Consider the following 12,925-nt stretch of genomic DNA (forward strand, 5'->3'; position numbering starts at 1 on the left):
CTGGACCCTTCAACATCGATTTCACCAACTTCTGGTAACTGTTTTCCCTACCCCCTCCATCTTCTTCAATTCCACACTCTGGTCTCTCCACATCATCTTTGAAAAGCAGTTTCCCAGTGGCCAAACATTTTAATTCCCAGCCCCAATTCCTATTCCATGGCCTCCTCTTCTGCCATAATGTGGCCACTGTCAGGGTGGAGGAACAACACCTGATATTCTGTCTGCGTGGCCTCCTAACTGATGCCATGACCATCCAGTTCTCCTACCAGTATTTTCCCCCTCTCTCTTCCCTCTTCATCCATTCCCCACTCTGACCTCTTCCCGTTTCTCCTCGCCTGCCTATTACCTCCCCCAGATGCCCCTCCTTCTCTTTCTCTTAAGATTCACTCTCCTTTCCTATCACATTCTTTCTTCTCTAATCCTGTACCTTTCACATCCAACTGGCTTCACCTATCACCGTCTGGTTAGTCCTCCTTCCCCTCTCCCCCCCCTTTCCACTCTGGCACCTCTCCCCTTCCCTTCTCATCCAGATAGAGGTCCTCAGCCTGAAACATCGACCACTTGTTCATTTCCAGAGATGCTGCCTGACCTGCTGAGCTCCTGTGGCATTTTCTGTGTGTTCACACAATGGACAGACAGTTGTATAGAAGTTGATGATTGATCCTAAACTGTTTGAACTTGTGCTACTGAGTCCAGTGTGGCATTGATTGTAGAACATTCCTGCACCCTCTTCCTTTGTACCCCTCTCCCCCCCTCCCCCCCTCCCCCCCTCCCCCCTCCCCCCTCCCCCCTCCCCCCTCCCCCCCTCCCCCCCCTCCCCCCCCCCTCCCCCCCTCCCCCCTCCCCCCCCCTCCCCCCCTCCCCCCCTCTCCCCCCCTCCCCCCCTCCCCCCCTCCCCCCCTCCCCCCCCCCTCCCCCCTCCCCCCTCCCCCCTCCCCCCTCCCCCCTCCCCCCTCCCCCCTCCCCCCCCCTCCCCCCCTCCCCCCCTCCCCCCCTCCCCCCTCCCCCCTCCCCCCCTCCCCCCTCCCCCCCTCCCCCCTCCCCCCCCTCCCCCCCCTCCCCCCCCTCCCCCCCCTCTCCCTCTTCCCTCACTCTTCCACCTCCCTCCCCTTCTTCCACTCCTTCCCTCAGTCTCTCTGCTTCTCCCTCCTCCAATCCCCAACCCCCCTCACTCCTTCCCCCACTCTTCTCAACTCACCTCCCTCCTCCTCCCTCCCCCTCTTTACCCTTCTCCCTCCTCTCTCCCACTTCCCCTCCCTCCCCTTTGCCTCACCCACTCCCTCATTCCATCCACTTCCCCCATCCACCCCTCTGTCCTCTTCCTCACTCATGTCCTCCATCATCCCCTCTCCCTCCCTCACCAATACCCTCCCCTCCTCCTCACTCCCCTTCCCTCCTCACTCCTCTACCTCTCACTCGCTACCCCTCCCTCCCCTACTCCTCCCAGCCCTCCCCCTCCCCCACTCTGACTTACTCCCCTCCCCCCCACCCACTTCCTCACTCCCCCCTCTCATCCCCCTTACCCAATCCCCCTCCCCTCTCACCCACTCCCCCACCCTCTCCCACCCTTCCCCCCCACCCACCTCCTCCCTCTCCTCCCCCTCAGCCACTCCCCTCCTCCCCTCCTCACTCACTCTCCCTTCCTCCACTCCCCCTCCTTCTCCTCTCCCCACCCCTCCCTCCTCTCCCCACCCCTCCCTCCCTCTCTCCACCCCTCCCTCCCTCTCCTTGAACCACTCCCCCCACCCTCACCACCCTCTCCCCCTCCCTACCCACTCCCCTTCCCTTTTCACCTCGCCCATTCCCTGTACCCTCTCCCTCTCAACTACTCCCCCTTCCCCTCCCTCCCCCTCCACTCCCCTTTCTCCCCTTCCCCTCACCCACTCCTAGTCCTTCCCCTCCCCCTCACTCACTCCCCTTCCCTCTCCTCTCTCTCACCTACTCCCTCTCCCCCCTCATCCCCCTCAACCACCCCCCTTCCCTCTCCCTCACACCCCTCCCCATTCCCTCCTCCCCCTCACCACCCACTCCCCCTCCCTCCCCACTCCCTCACCCACTCTCCCTTGCTCCTGTCCTCCTTACCTACTCTCCTTCCCTTCCCCCTCGCCCACTCTCCCTCCCTCCCCTCTCCTTCACCATCTCACCTTGCCCTTGTGCATTCCACCCTCCCCCTCACCCATTCCCCCTCCTCCCCTCCTCTCACCACTCCTGTCCTTCCTCTTGCCCTCACCCACTCCCCCTCCCTCCCCTCCCCCTCACACATTCCCCCTCCCCCCACACATTCCCCCTCCCCCTCACACATTCCCCCTCCCCCTCACACATTCCCCCTCCCCCTCACACATTCCTCCTCCCCCTCAGCATTACCCACTCCCACTCCCTTCCCTCCCCATCACCCACCTCCTCCTCCTCCCTCCCAGTCCAGATTGGCCTGCCAGCTTTCCTTCCCTGGAGTTTGCTCGTGAACCAGGTGGGATTTGGCGAGGATCGCTCACCGTTACTACATTGTTCTCTTATATTAGGTGGGTTTTATAAATTGAGTTGTGGTGGGATTCAAATTCCAGATTAGTCAGAACACCCATCTGTCCTGATGAAGAGCCTTGGCGCAATGTGTCAACTGTCTGTTCACTTCCATAGATGCTGCCTGAACTGCTGAGTTCCTCCAGCATTTTTTGTGTGTTGCTCTGGATTTCCAGCATCTGCAGAATCTCACGTTGCCCCTCAACTCCAGCTCTCTGACTACTTCACCACGGCGTAGCTGCCTGTGCGATTCACCACGTGCCATGTCCCCTGAGAGATGAAGGGTCCTTCAGCCCTGTGCTGTTTTTCCTGTCTTTCTCATCCCTGCAGAGTCGTGCAACACGTTGTAACACCAGCCATTGGCCATCAGGTTTCTATTCCCACTGCTGTCTGTCCTCTCTGTGACTGTGTGGGTTTCCTCCAGGTGCTCTGGTTTCCTCCCACAGGCCGAAGACGCACGGTTTAGGCCCAGTAAGTTATGGATAAGCTGTGTTGGCGCCAGAAGTGTGGCGACACTGGCGGGCTGCCCCCAGCACATCCTCACACCATACTGGTCGATGACACAAACGACACATTTCACAATGTTTCAGTGCACATGTTTTAGGAAAGCGAAGTGATTCACTGTGGAAGGCAGAATACAGCGTTAAGGGCAGGACTTTTAACAGCGTGGAGAAACAGAGAGATAGAGGTCAGGAAAGCAAAGTGATTCACTGTGGAAGGCAGAATACAGCGTTAAGGGCAGGATTTCTCACAGAGTAGAGCAACAGAGGGATCTTTGGGTCCATGTCCACAGATCCCACAAGGTCGCTGCACAAGTTGATAGGGTGGTTTGGAAAGTGTGCTCTGTGTTGGCCTTCGTGAGTCAGGGAATGGAGTTCAAGAACCCGGAGGTAATGTTGCAGCTCCATAAAACCCTGGTTTGACCAGGTGTATCGGAGTATTGTGTTTCGTTCTGGTCAACTCATTATAGGAAGGATGTGGAAGCTTTAGAGAGAGTGTAGAGGAGATTTATCAGGACGCTGCCTGGATTGGAGAGCATGTCTTGTGAGGACTGGATGAGCGAGCTAGGGCTTTTCTCTTTGGAGTGAAGGAGGATGAGAGATGATTTGTGCATCCAGAGATGTTCCCGGGGCAGAAGTGGCTAAGACAAGGGGAGTGGAGGAAGGTGTAGCGGGGTTGTCAGAGGTAGGTTCTTTACATGAAGAGTTGTAGGTGCATGGAACGCTTAGCCAGAGGGTCAGTGGAGGTAAGTACATTCGGGACATTTAAAAGACCCTTAGACGGGCACATGGATGACGGGGATGGAGGGCTATGTGGGAGGGATGGGTCAGATTGATCTCTGAGTAGGTTAAAAGTTCAGCACAACATTGAGGGCCGAAGGGCCTGTACTGTGCACTATGATCTACGCTTATGTGACTAATGAAGCTAATCTTTAACCATAAGCACAAGAGATTCTGCAGATGCTGGAAATCCAGAGCAACACACACTAAATGCAGCAGGTCAGTTTAATCTGGCCTGAAACATCGACTGTACTCTTTTCTATAGATGCTGTCTGACCTGCTGAGTTCCTCCAGCATTTGTGTGTGTTGCTCGGATTTCCAGTATCTGCAGATTTTCTCTTGTAAACCAATGTAATGCCTTGTTTAGTGGTAAGGAACCCCTCCAGAGACTCTGCAATGGTGATGTGGAGTCTGTAGTGCCCCACCCCCTCTAACTTTACTGCATCCCTCCCTCCCTCCCACCATCCGAGAGGCAATGTCCCACAAGACATGGTTGGCGGAGGAACACACTGGGGAGTGAGGTGGTTTCACACTGGACAAAATAGAATTGTTTTCCCAAAGCACGTCACCTGACACTCCCTTGCCCGATCGTTTCCTGGCATCGAATCACAGGAGAAAGGAGCTGCAGCTTGCTCCAAATTGTTCCACCCTGCTGGCGGCAGGAGAGTGCCTGGGGCCAGGCGGCCTTCAAACAAGGCACGGCTTTGTTCATGGAGAGAAGCCCTGACGGCAAAACAGGTCAACAGAAATAGTGCAGAACTGAACAATGTACACACGCACACAGGCACAGACCTGGGCAAGCAGAGGGGGAGAGAGCCTGCAGTCTGGAGAACCATGCACCTCCTCACCTCAGGGCTGTTTTGTTGTTTTTTTTGCACTGAGCTGCTCACTAATTAGTTACTATGGTTACAGCCAACGTTGGCCTCTGTTTGAGTCCTTAAGGTGCAGTTTCTTTATTAAAGGTGTTTTTTTTCCCTCCTGTGTGCTTCAGATTGTAGTAAAAACAAGTGTATTCTGATAACTTGGGAGTTACTTAACAATAAACAAGTAGCGTTTGTTGATGCCTTTGCCCCCTCAGCTGCTGGGTCCTTTTGGTTCCCAGTTGTTGCAGAACAAAGCTCTCCTGATGCCAACTGACTCGCCATGCACTCACTCAGAGGCTACAGCCCTTCCCGAGGGTCCACGCTCCCCTACGTCCGCAAAGTGGTTGATGAGCCAAACATCACCACTACATGCTCTGGGTTCGTTTCGTGAACCTACATGAGGCTCCTTGGGGCAAAGGGAATGAGGAACAACTTTATAAACACAGACACTGGAAATCCAGAGCAACACACACAGATCCTGGGGGAGCTCAGCAGGTCAGGCAGCGTCTATAGAAAGGAACAGTCAATATTTCAAGCCAAGACTCTTCATCAGGGCTGGAAAGGAAGGGGGCAGAAGCCAGAAAAAGAATTTGGGGGGCAGGAGGAGTGGGGAAGGGAAGGAGGACAAGCTGGCAGGTGACCTTATAAAAATATTTAAAACTATGAGAGGCATAGATAAGGTGGAGAGTAACAGTTTTCTCCCGAGGGTAGAGGGCACAGTTTTAGAGTGAGAGAGAGTAACAGTTTTCTCCCCAGGGTAGAGAGCACAGGTTTAGAGTGAGAGAGAGTAACAGTTTTCTCCCCAGGGTAGAGGGCACAGGTTTAGAGTGAGAGAGGAAGGTCATAATAGGGAGTAGAGGGGCAACTTTTTCCGCACAGAGGATGGTGAGTGTAAGCAAGGAGCTGCCAGAGGAAGTGATATATCCAGGTATCGTAATATCATTTAGGGAACACTTGGACAGGTACGTGGAGGGGCAGGGCTTGGGGAGATGTGGGCCAAACATAGGAAATTCTGATTCAGTGGGTGGGCATCATGGACTGCTGGGGCTGAAGGGCCTGTAAACATACTGAATTGCTCTATGACTCTCTGAAATGCATTATACCCAGTCACCATGTCACTAGGTTAACAGCTCAAACCCCTGCCCTCTCACTCTGTCTGAGCCTGGAAGGGAGTATTCTGGGGTCATGTGAATAGAGCAGATATTAATTCAAACTGAACCACTCTTCAGTTCTTCATGTAAATTGTAAATTGCAAGCAAAACATTGAAGTTAAAGCACACCTTTGCAGGTAAACAATACTATCTGTGGAGCACAGGGCTGGCACTCGAGATGCAATGCACAGGATAACAGGGTTGTGTAAACTGACCTGCATCAAACCAGACCACATAACTAAATTATCTTGCACCATTGTGACTTGAGTTCAAGATAGCAGACCAGATGGATGTTGTCACTTGGCACATCAAACATTGTCCCAGGTAAAGGCAATAGTTGGAATATTTGTGTCCTCGGGATATTCACGTATTCAGAGAGTCAGCCTGACAAAATTAACTTTGGGTGTCTGGCTCTCTGTCTTCAGCAGCTTCTAGACATTCTATGTCCCAGTAGGGGTGTTTGAACATTCAGAGGTTTCTCCCACTTTAGATGTGCAATTCAAAGGAAACATTGTCAACCTAAAGTATTGAGGCAAATTATATCATAGTAACTCTGGAAATTGTGGTGAATCACCTACTGTCGCCTTTGATTTTAAAGTTTTCTCTGTCACCAGCTTCTGTGCCTCCCCAGTGACCTTGATTACAGTCACAACAGGTCCCTCCCACATATCCTGGGCTTTGTAGTATTTGGTTATTGAGCATCTTGTTGTTGTATATTACCTCTATAACCACGGTAACCAGCCCATGCCGACTGCCTATGAGCTCAAAGCAAAGGTTGGATAAACTTATGTTCTCCCTAGAGCAGGGCTTCCCAGCCTGGAGTCCGTGGACCTCTTGCTTAATGGTACTGGTCTATGGCATAAAGAAGGCTGGAAATCCCTGGTCCAGAGTATCAGGAGCTGAGGGGAGACCTGAATCATGAAAGGCAGAGATAGAGTAGACAGAATATTTTCCCAGGGTAAAACACTTATTACCCCTCAACCACCTGGCTCATCAACCGGAAGGGATAACCTCACTCATCCCAACGCTGAACTGTTCCCACGACCTATGGAATCATTTTACAGGACCCTTCATTGCATGTTCCTGATATTTATTGTATTTTTTTCTTTTTGTATTTGTGTGGTTTGTTGCCTTTTGCTCGTTGACTGTTTGTCCATCCTGTTGGGTGCAGTCTTTCACTGATTCTATTGTGTTTCGTCATATTTGCTGTGAATGCCTGCAAGAAAATGAATCTCAGCATAGCGTATGGTGACATGTATGAAATTTGATAATAAATTTACTTTGAACTTTAAACCTTGAACTTTGAAATGTCAAACACCAGAGGACATGTGTTTAAGGTTAGAAGGGTGACCTTTAACTGTAGTTAAGCCTTGAGGGGCCAAGTTATCTACACAGAGAGTAGAATGGGTTACTAAGGGTAGTCATGGAAACAGGCAGTGTGGTGGAGTTAAAGGGGCCTTTAGAGAGATACAGGAATGTAAAGGGAATGGCCATATGGATGATACACAGTAGGAGGATGTTTAGTATGAATAGTATTTGAGATTAGCACATTCTGGGCCGAATGTCCTGTCCAGTGTGGTACTGCTCTATATTCTGTAACATTGTTTAGAAGCTCTCTTGTACAGATGCAGACAATGCTGTGGGACTGGACAGCCCCTGCAATGCCCTAGGCTTGGAGATCTGCCCATTTAGGAAATTAAAACCGGATCCAATCATATCCAAATTGAACCCAGATTTCTCCATACCTGATCAGAGCCAACATTGCCAAAAATAAAGCATCTTCAAACACACTATTAACAGGCAGAAGTATTGAACAGGTCTGGATAAAGTGCAGAGACATCCCTTCAAGTATATCTGACCCAAATACAAACGTTCAGTGAGAATAAACATCCCATCTACTCCCTACCTGTCAGTGGGGCTTGGGTTGGAACAGGACGTCCACAATAGACACCAAGTTAATCCACCTACCACACAGTCTGCAAGTAGCTTTTGATGACACGAGAAGGAGGATTGACTTTATTCACAATATACGGTGCATTTACATGTATTAGGAACCTCTGCTGCTTTGCAGTAATACCCACTCATGGGGAAGCTTCAGGAGTAAACCCCGAGGAAAAATCCAGAGCTGGACTCCCTAAGGCAGTCCAAGCTGACTCCAACACCGACTGGCAATTCCTGCAATGCTGCTGGTACCAAAATGTATCAGTCCTTGCTGTTCCATGGGCAACAGCTTGCTCTTCATATTGTACTGCCCTGCCTTGTGTAGTAGACAGTAGACAGCTAGGAGACAACATCCATGGTCAACCCCAAACAACGGAGGGGCTTGCTGTGCTGGTCAGGGTGCAACACGCAACAAAAAGCAACATTCAACAATTATACCCTCCAATGGAAAATCCTACAAAAAGTATTGGATGCAGCTCATCCCATCACGTGTAAAGCCCTCCCCACCATTGAGCACATCTACATGAAACACTGTTGCAGGAAAGCAGCATCCATCATCAGGGATCCCCACCACACAGGTCATGCTCTCCTCTCACTGCTGTCATCAGGAAGGAGGTACAGGAGCCTCAGGATCCATAGCACCAGGTTCAGGAGCAGTTATTACCCCTCAACTATTAGGCTCTTGAACCAAAGGGGGTAACTACACTCAAATTCACTTGTTCCATCTCTGAACTGTTCCCACAACCTATGCACTCACCTTCAAGGTCTCTTCATCTTGTGTTCTTGATGCTAATTGCTTATTTATTTATGTTTTTTAATTTGCACCGTTTGTTGTCATGCACACTGATCGAACATGGTCTTTCATTGATTCTGTTATCGTTATTATCGAGTATTCCAACAAGAAAATGAATCTCAGGTTTGTACAGGATGACATACATGAACTTTGATAATAAATTTACTTTGAACTTAAAGAATAAAATAATTACATAAAAATAGTTCGAAGTTAAAGTACGGATATGGAATAAAATGTGCACAAATACATAAATATCAGAGCGTAAACGGCATTCTAAGTTCAAAGTAAATTTATTATCAAAGTACTTTGTATGTCACCATACACAACCCTGAGATGCGTTTATTTGTGGGCATGGTCAATAAATCCATAATAGAATAATAACCATAAAAGAATCAAAGATAAAACGTGGTTTAAAGTGTTCAGAGTGCAGTGCCAGAGGTAATGGATAGAGAGGGGTGGGGTGAGGGCTAATGAGAATGGTTGATCAGATTAACTGCCTGGGGAAAGCTACTTTTAACTGCTTGGATGAAGTTTTTATTCTAATAACCTCTAGTGCTTTCCAGAGGGAAACTTCTGGAAAAGGTGAATGCTGGAATCTGGGGCAACAAAACAATGTTGGGAGAGCTCAGCGGGTCAGGAAGCATCTGACGAGGGCTGAGGTGCAAGTCGGTGTTTCATGCACTGATGCTGAGTCTGAACCTGAGATGTCAGATTGCAGATTCAGATTTATTTATCATGTGTATGTTGAAATATAAGGTATAATGCCTCATTTGCATTAACAATCATCTCAATCTAACGATGCTGGGGGCAGCCACAGATTCCGGTGCCAGTGGAGAATATCCAACGTGTTCAAGAAAACAACACAGAACACAACAAGGAGCAAAATGACAACAGTAAAACAAACCCTGTTCCTACACACACACTCAGACAACCCTCCAACCCCTGGGCAGGTCTCTGAGCCTCCTGTGGCCTCATGGACAATGGGCTTTCACCTTTCCCGGTGGACTTTGAGTTGTCAATGTGGGGCTTCGGCCATTGGCCTACCACCACGGAAGCCGCCTGGCCTGCTGAATTCTCCCAGTCTTCTGATTTTCAGCTATCTTTTTCTTGCCCTTCAGAAATTTCAAATTCAGTCAGTCAGTCAGTGCATGCCGTCCCGAATCCAGGGTTGGCGGCTATGCACCTCCATCTTCTTCAATCTTGCGCTCTTTTTCTGGCCTCAGCGTAACTCAACCCAGTCCATTGCCTCACATTATCGTACCAAGTGGTTCACTGCCTTCCTCTTTCCCTCTTTCCTTCTATCGTCCCTCCCAATAACAATTTCTGTAGTCCACCACCTCTTAACAAGTGCCCGGCATATTCCAGCTTCCTCTTCTGCACATTCTTCAGCAACTCCTTTTCTCTCCTCACTCTCTTCAACACTTCCATATTACTGACCTTCATCACCCATCTAATTTTCTGCATTCTCCTTAAACACCACATTTCAAATGCCTTCAGTCGTCGTTGCACTTCCTCGCATAAGGTCCACGATTCGACCCCACACAACAGACTGCTCCAGACGTAGCATTTCCAAATTCTACAACGCAGCCCAAAGTCCAACCTCTTGCCACGCAGCACGTCACTCAGGCTCCAGAACGTTGATCTTGCAATCTCAATTCTTCGTCTAATTTCTGTATCACATTTCCCAACCTCTGTGACCATCTGTCCCAAATACACAAACTGCTTGACTTGCTCTATGCCTACGCTGTTAATTTAGATACTGATTTTGGGGACTTCTTTCTTCCATGATACCACCATCATCTTCGTCTTTGCAGCATTTATTTTCATTCCAAATCGTTCCCCTTCAGCATTTATCTTATCTACTATTCTGAGTAACTCGTCCTCAGTCTCTGCTAACAACACTGAATCATCTGCATACCTCAAGTTGTTCACCATCACTCCACCAATTTTGGACACCAGCTTCATCGTTCAACACCCTGAAGATTACCTCTGAGTAAATGTTAAATAATAAAAGGGAGATAATTTCAGATTAGCACCTTTTTAAATGTATAAATCTACTTGTTTTCAATCAAATCGTGAATACAAAATTATTACATTTAATATATTTAATTTTTAATTTGTTTAAAATTTAAATCAAAACGTTAAAATAGGAAAGGAAAATCGATAAATCATGAAAGATTAAAATTAAGTTCCAAAATGAAGGGCCTAGGCCCAAAACATCAACTATTTCTTCCTCTGCATAGATGCTGTCTGACCAGCATTTTGTTTGTGTTGCCTCAAAAATGTTCTAAGAGGGAAGGTTGAGCAAGTTAGGATTTTTCCCTTTGGAGCCTTTTACCTTTTCCAGCTGTCCCCTACCTCTCCCTCACCATTCCCCACTCCCATTTCCCTCTCTCACCACATCTCCTTACCTGCCCATCACCTCCCTCGGTTGCTCTTCCCCTTTCCCTTTCTTCCATGATCTTCTGTCCTCTCCTATCAGATTCCCTCTTCTCCAGCCCTGTATCTTTTTCACCATTCAACCTCCCAGCTCTTTATTTCACCCCTCCCCCTCTCCCAGTTTTACCTGTCATCTACCACCTTGAACTTCCTTCTCCTCCCCCGCCACCTTGCTCTAACTCCTCATCTTTTTTTTTATCCAGACTTGATGAAGGGTCTCGGCTCGAAACATCGACTGTACACTTTTCCTGACCTGCTGAGTTCCTCCAGCATTTTGTGTGTGTTGCTTTGGATTTTCAGCATCTGGTGTTGTCCTCTGCACTCTGGTTGATCTTTCGTTGATCCTGTTATAGTTACTGTTCTATAGATCTGCTGAGTATGCCTGCAGGAATATGGATCTCAGGGCTCTATGTGGTGACATGTAATAACATTGACTTTGAACTTTGATAAAGGGCCTTGGCCTGAAACACTGACTCTTTATTCATCTCCATAGGTGCTGCCTGATCTGCTGAGTTCCTCCAACATTTTAAGTTTTGCTCTAAGTTCCAAAGATACTGGGCCAGGCTTTCTGAGGAAGTGACAGCATGGAGACAGACCCTTTGCCCACGAAATTTATGCCAGCCGTCAAGCATTCATTTCCCTTGGTCTCCGCACATTCTAATCATCTGCCTCCCGGATTTGACCACTCACCACTCACCTACAGGTACAATTTACAGTGATTAACCCAGACGTCTTTGGGATGAGGGACAAAATTAGAGTCCCCGGGGGCAATAGTACGATGTCTAACTCCACACAGCCAGCACTGTAGCCCCGGATGGGAGCAGGTCACTGGAGTTGTGTGGCAGCAGGTCAATTGCTGTACCACTCAGAAGAAAAGGCTCTTTTCCCCAAAATCACAGATCTGCAGAATGGGAATCGGAGATTCAGCAGGTCAAACTGCAGCTGTGGGGAGACAAGAAGGGTTAAGCTTTCAAGCTGCTTTGTGTTGTCTGTGGCTACACTGCACGTGATGAAGAGCTGCTGCTGGCTGTTCTTGCATAAACGTGGCTCCAGGACATCTATGTTCCATTATTCTACAGGCCGTGACACACACGGACTTGGGCTCCACTATTATTTTTAATTTTTTTGTAACTATATGTTTTTCTACAATCATAATCCTTTGTGCTATAAAGTATATGCTGTGTGCCGTGTTGCACCCTGGTCGTGGAGGATCACCGATTCGATCGTGTTTGGTGGAATGACAATTGAACTTGAACTGAGCTGTTATGACCTAAACCTGAAATGTTAGTCTGTTCCTCTGACTGGAGGCCTGTGACTAGTGGAGTGCCACAGGGATTGGTGCTGGTCCTTTGTTGTTTGTCAACTATATCAATGATCTGGATGATAATGTGGTGAACTAGATCAGCAAATTTGCGGTTGACCCCAAGACTGGGGACAGCGAGGAAGTATCAAAGCTTGCAGCGTGATCTGGACCACCTTGACAAATAGGCTGAAAAATGGCAGGTGGAATTTTTCATTCCAGAAGAAAGGGAGTGGGGATAACCCTGCGAATTATAGACCAATGAGTCTTATCTCAGTGGTCAGCAAATTAGTGGAAAGGATTCTTAGAAAAAGGAGTTATGAGTACCTGGAAAAGCATAGTCTGATTAAGGTTAGTCTGCATGGCTTTGTGAGGGGCAGGTCGTGCCTCATGATCCTGATTGAATTGTTTGAGGATGTGACAAAGCATATTGATGAAGGTAGAGCAGTGGATGTTTGTGTATATGGATTTTAGGAAGGCTTTTGATAAGGTTCCCCATTGTAAGCTCTTTTAGACAGTCTGGAGGTATGGGCTGTGTGGTTTCAGAATTAACTTGTGTGGACAGAACATTCTTAAATACTCTTAATATATCACCAAATGGCCATTGCTTCTCTGGTTAGGTGTGAATTTGATTGGTCATT

The sequence above is a fragment of the Mobula birostris genome, chromosome 15 (genome assembly GCF_030028105.1).
Source record: "Mobula birostris isolate sMobBir1 chromosome 15, sMobBir1.hap1, whole genome shotgun sequence".
In the NCBI taxonomy this organism is placed as follows: domain Eukaryota; kingdom Metazoa; phylum Chordata; class Chondrichthyes; order Myliobatiformes; family Myliobatidae; genus Mobula; species Mobula birostris.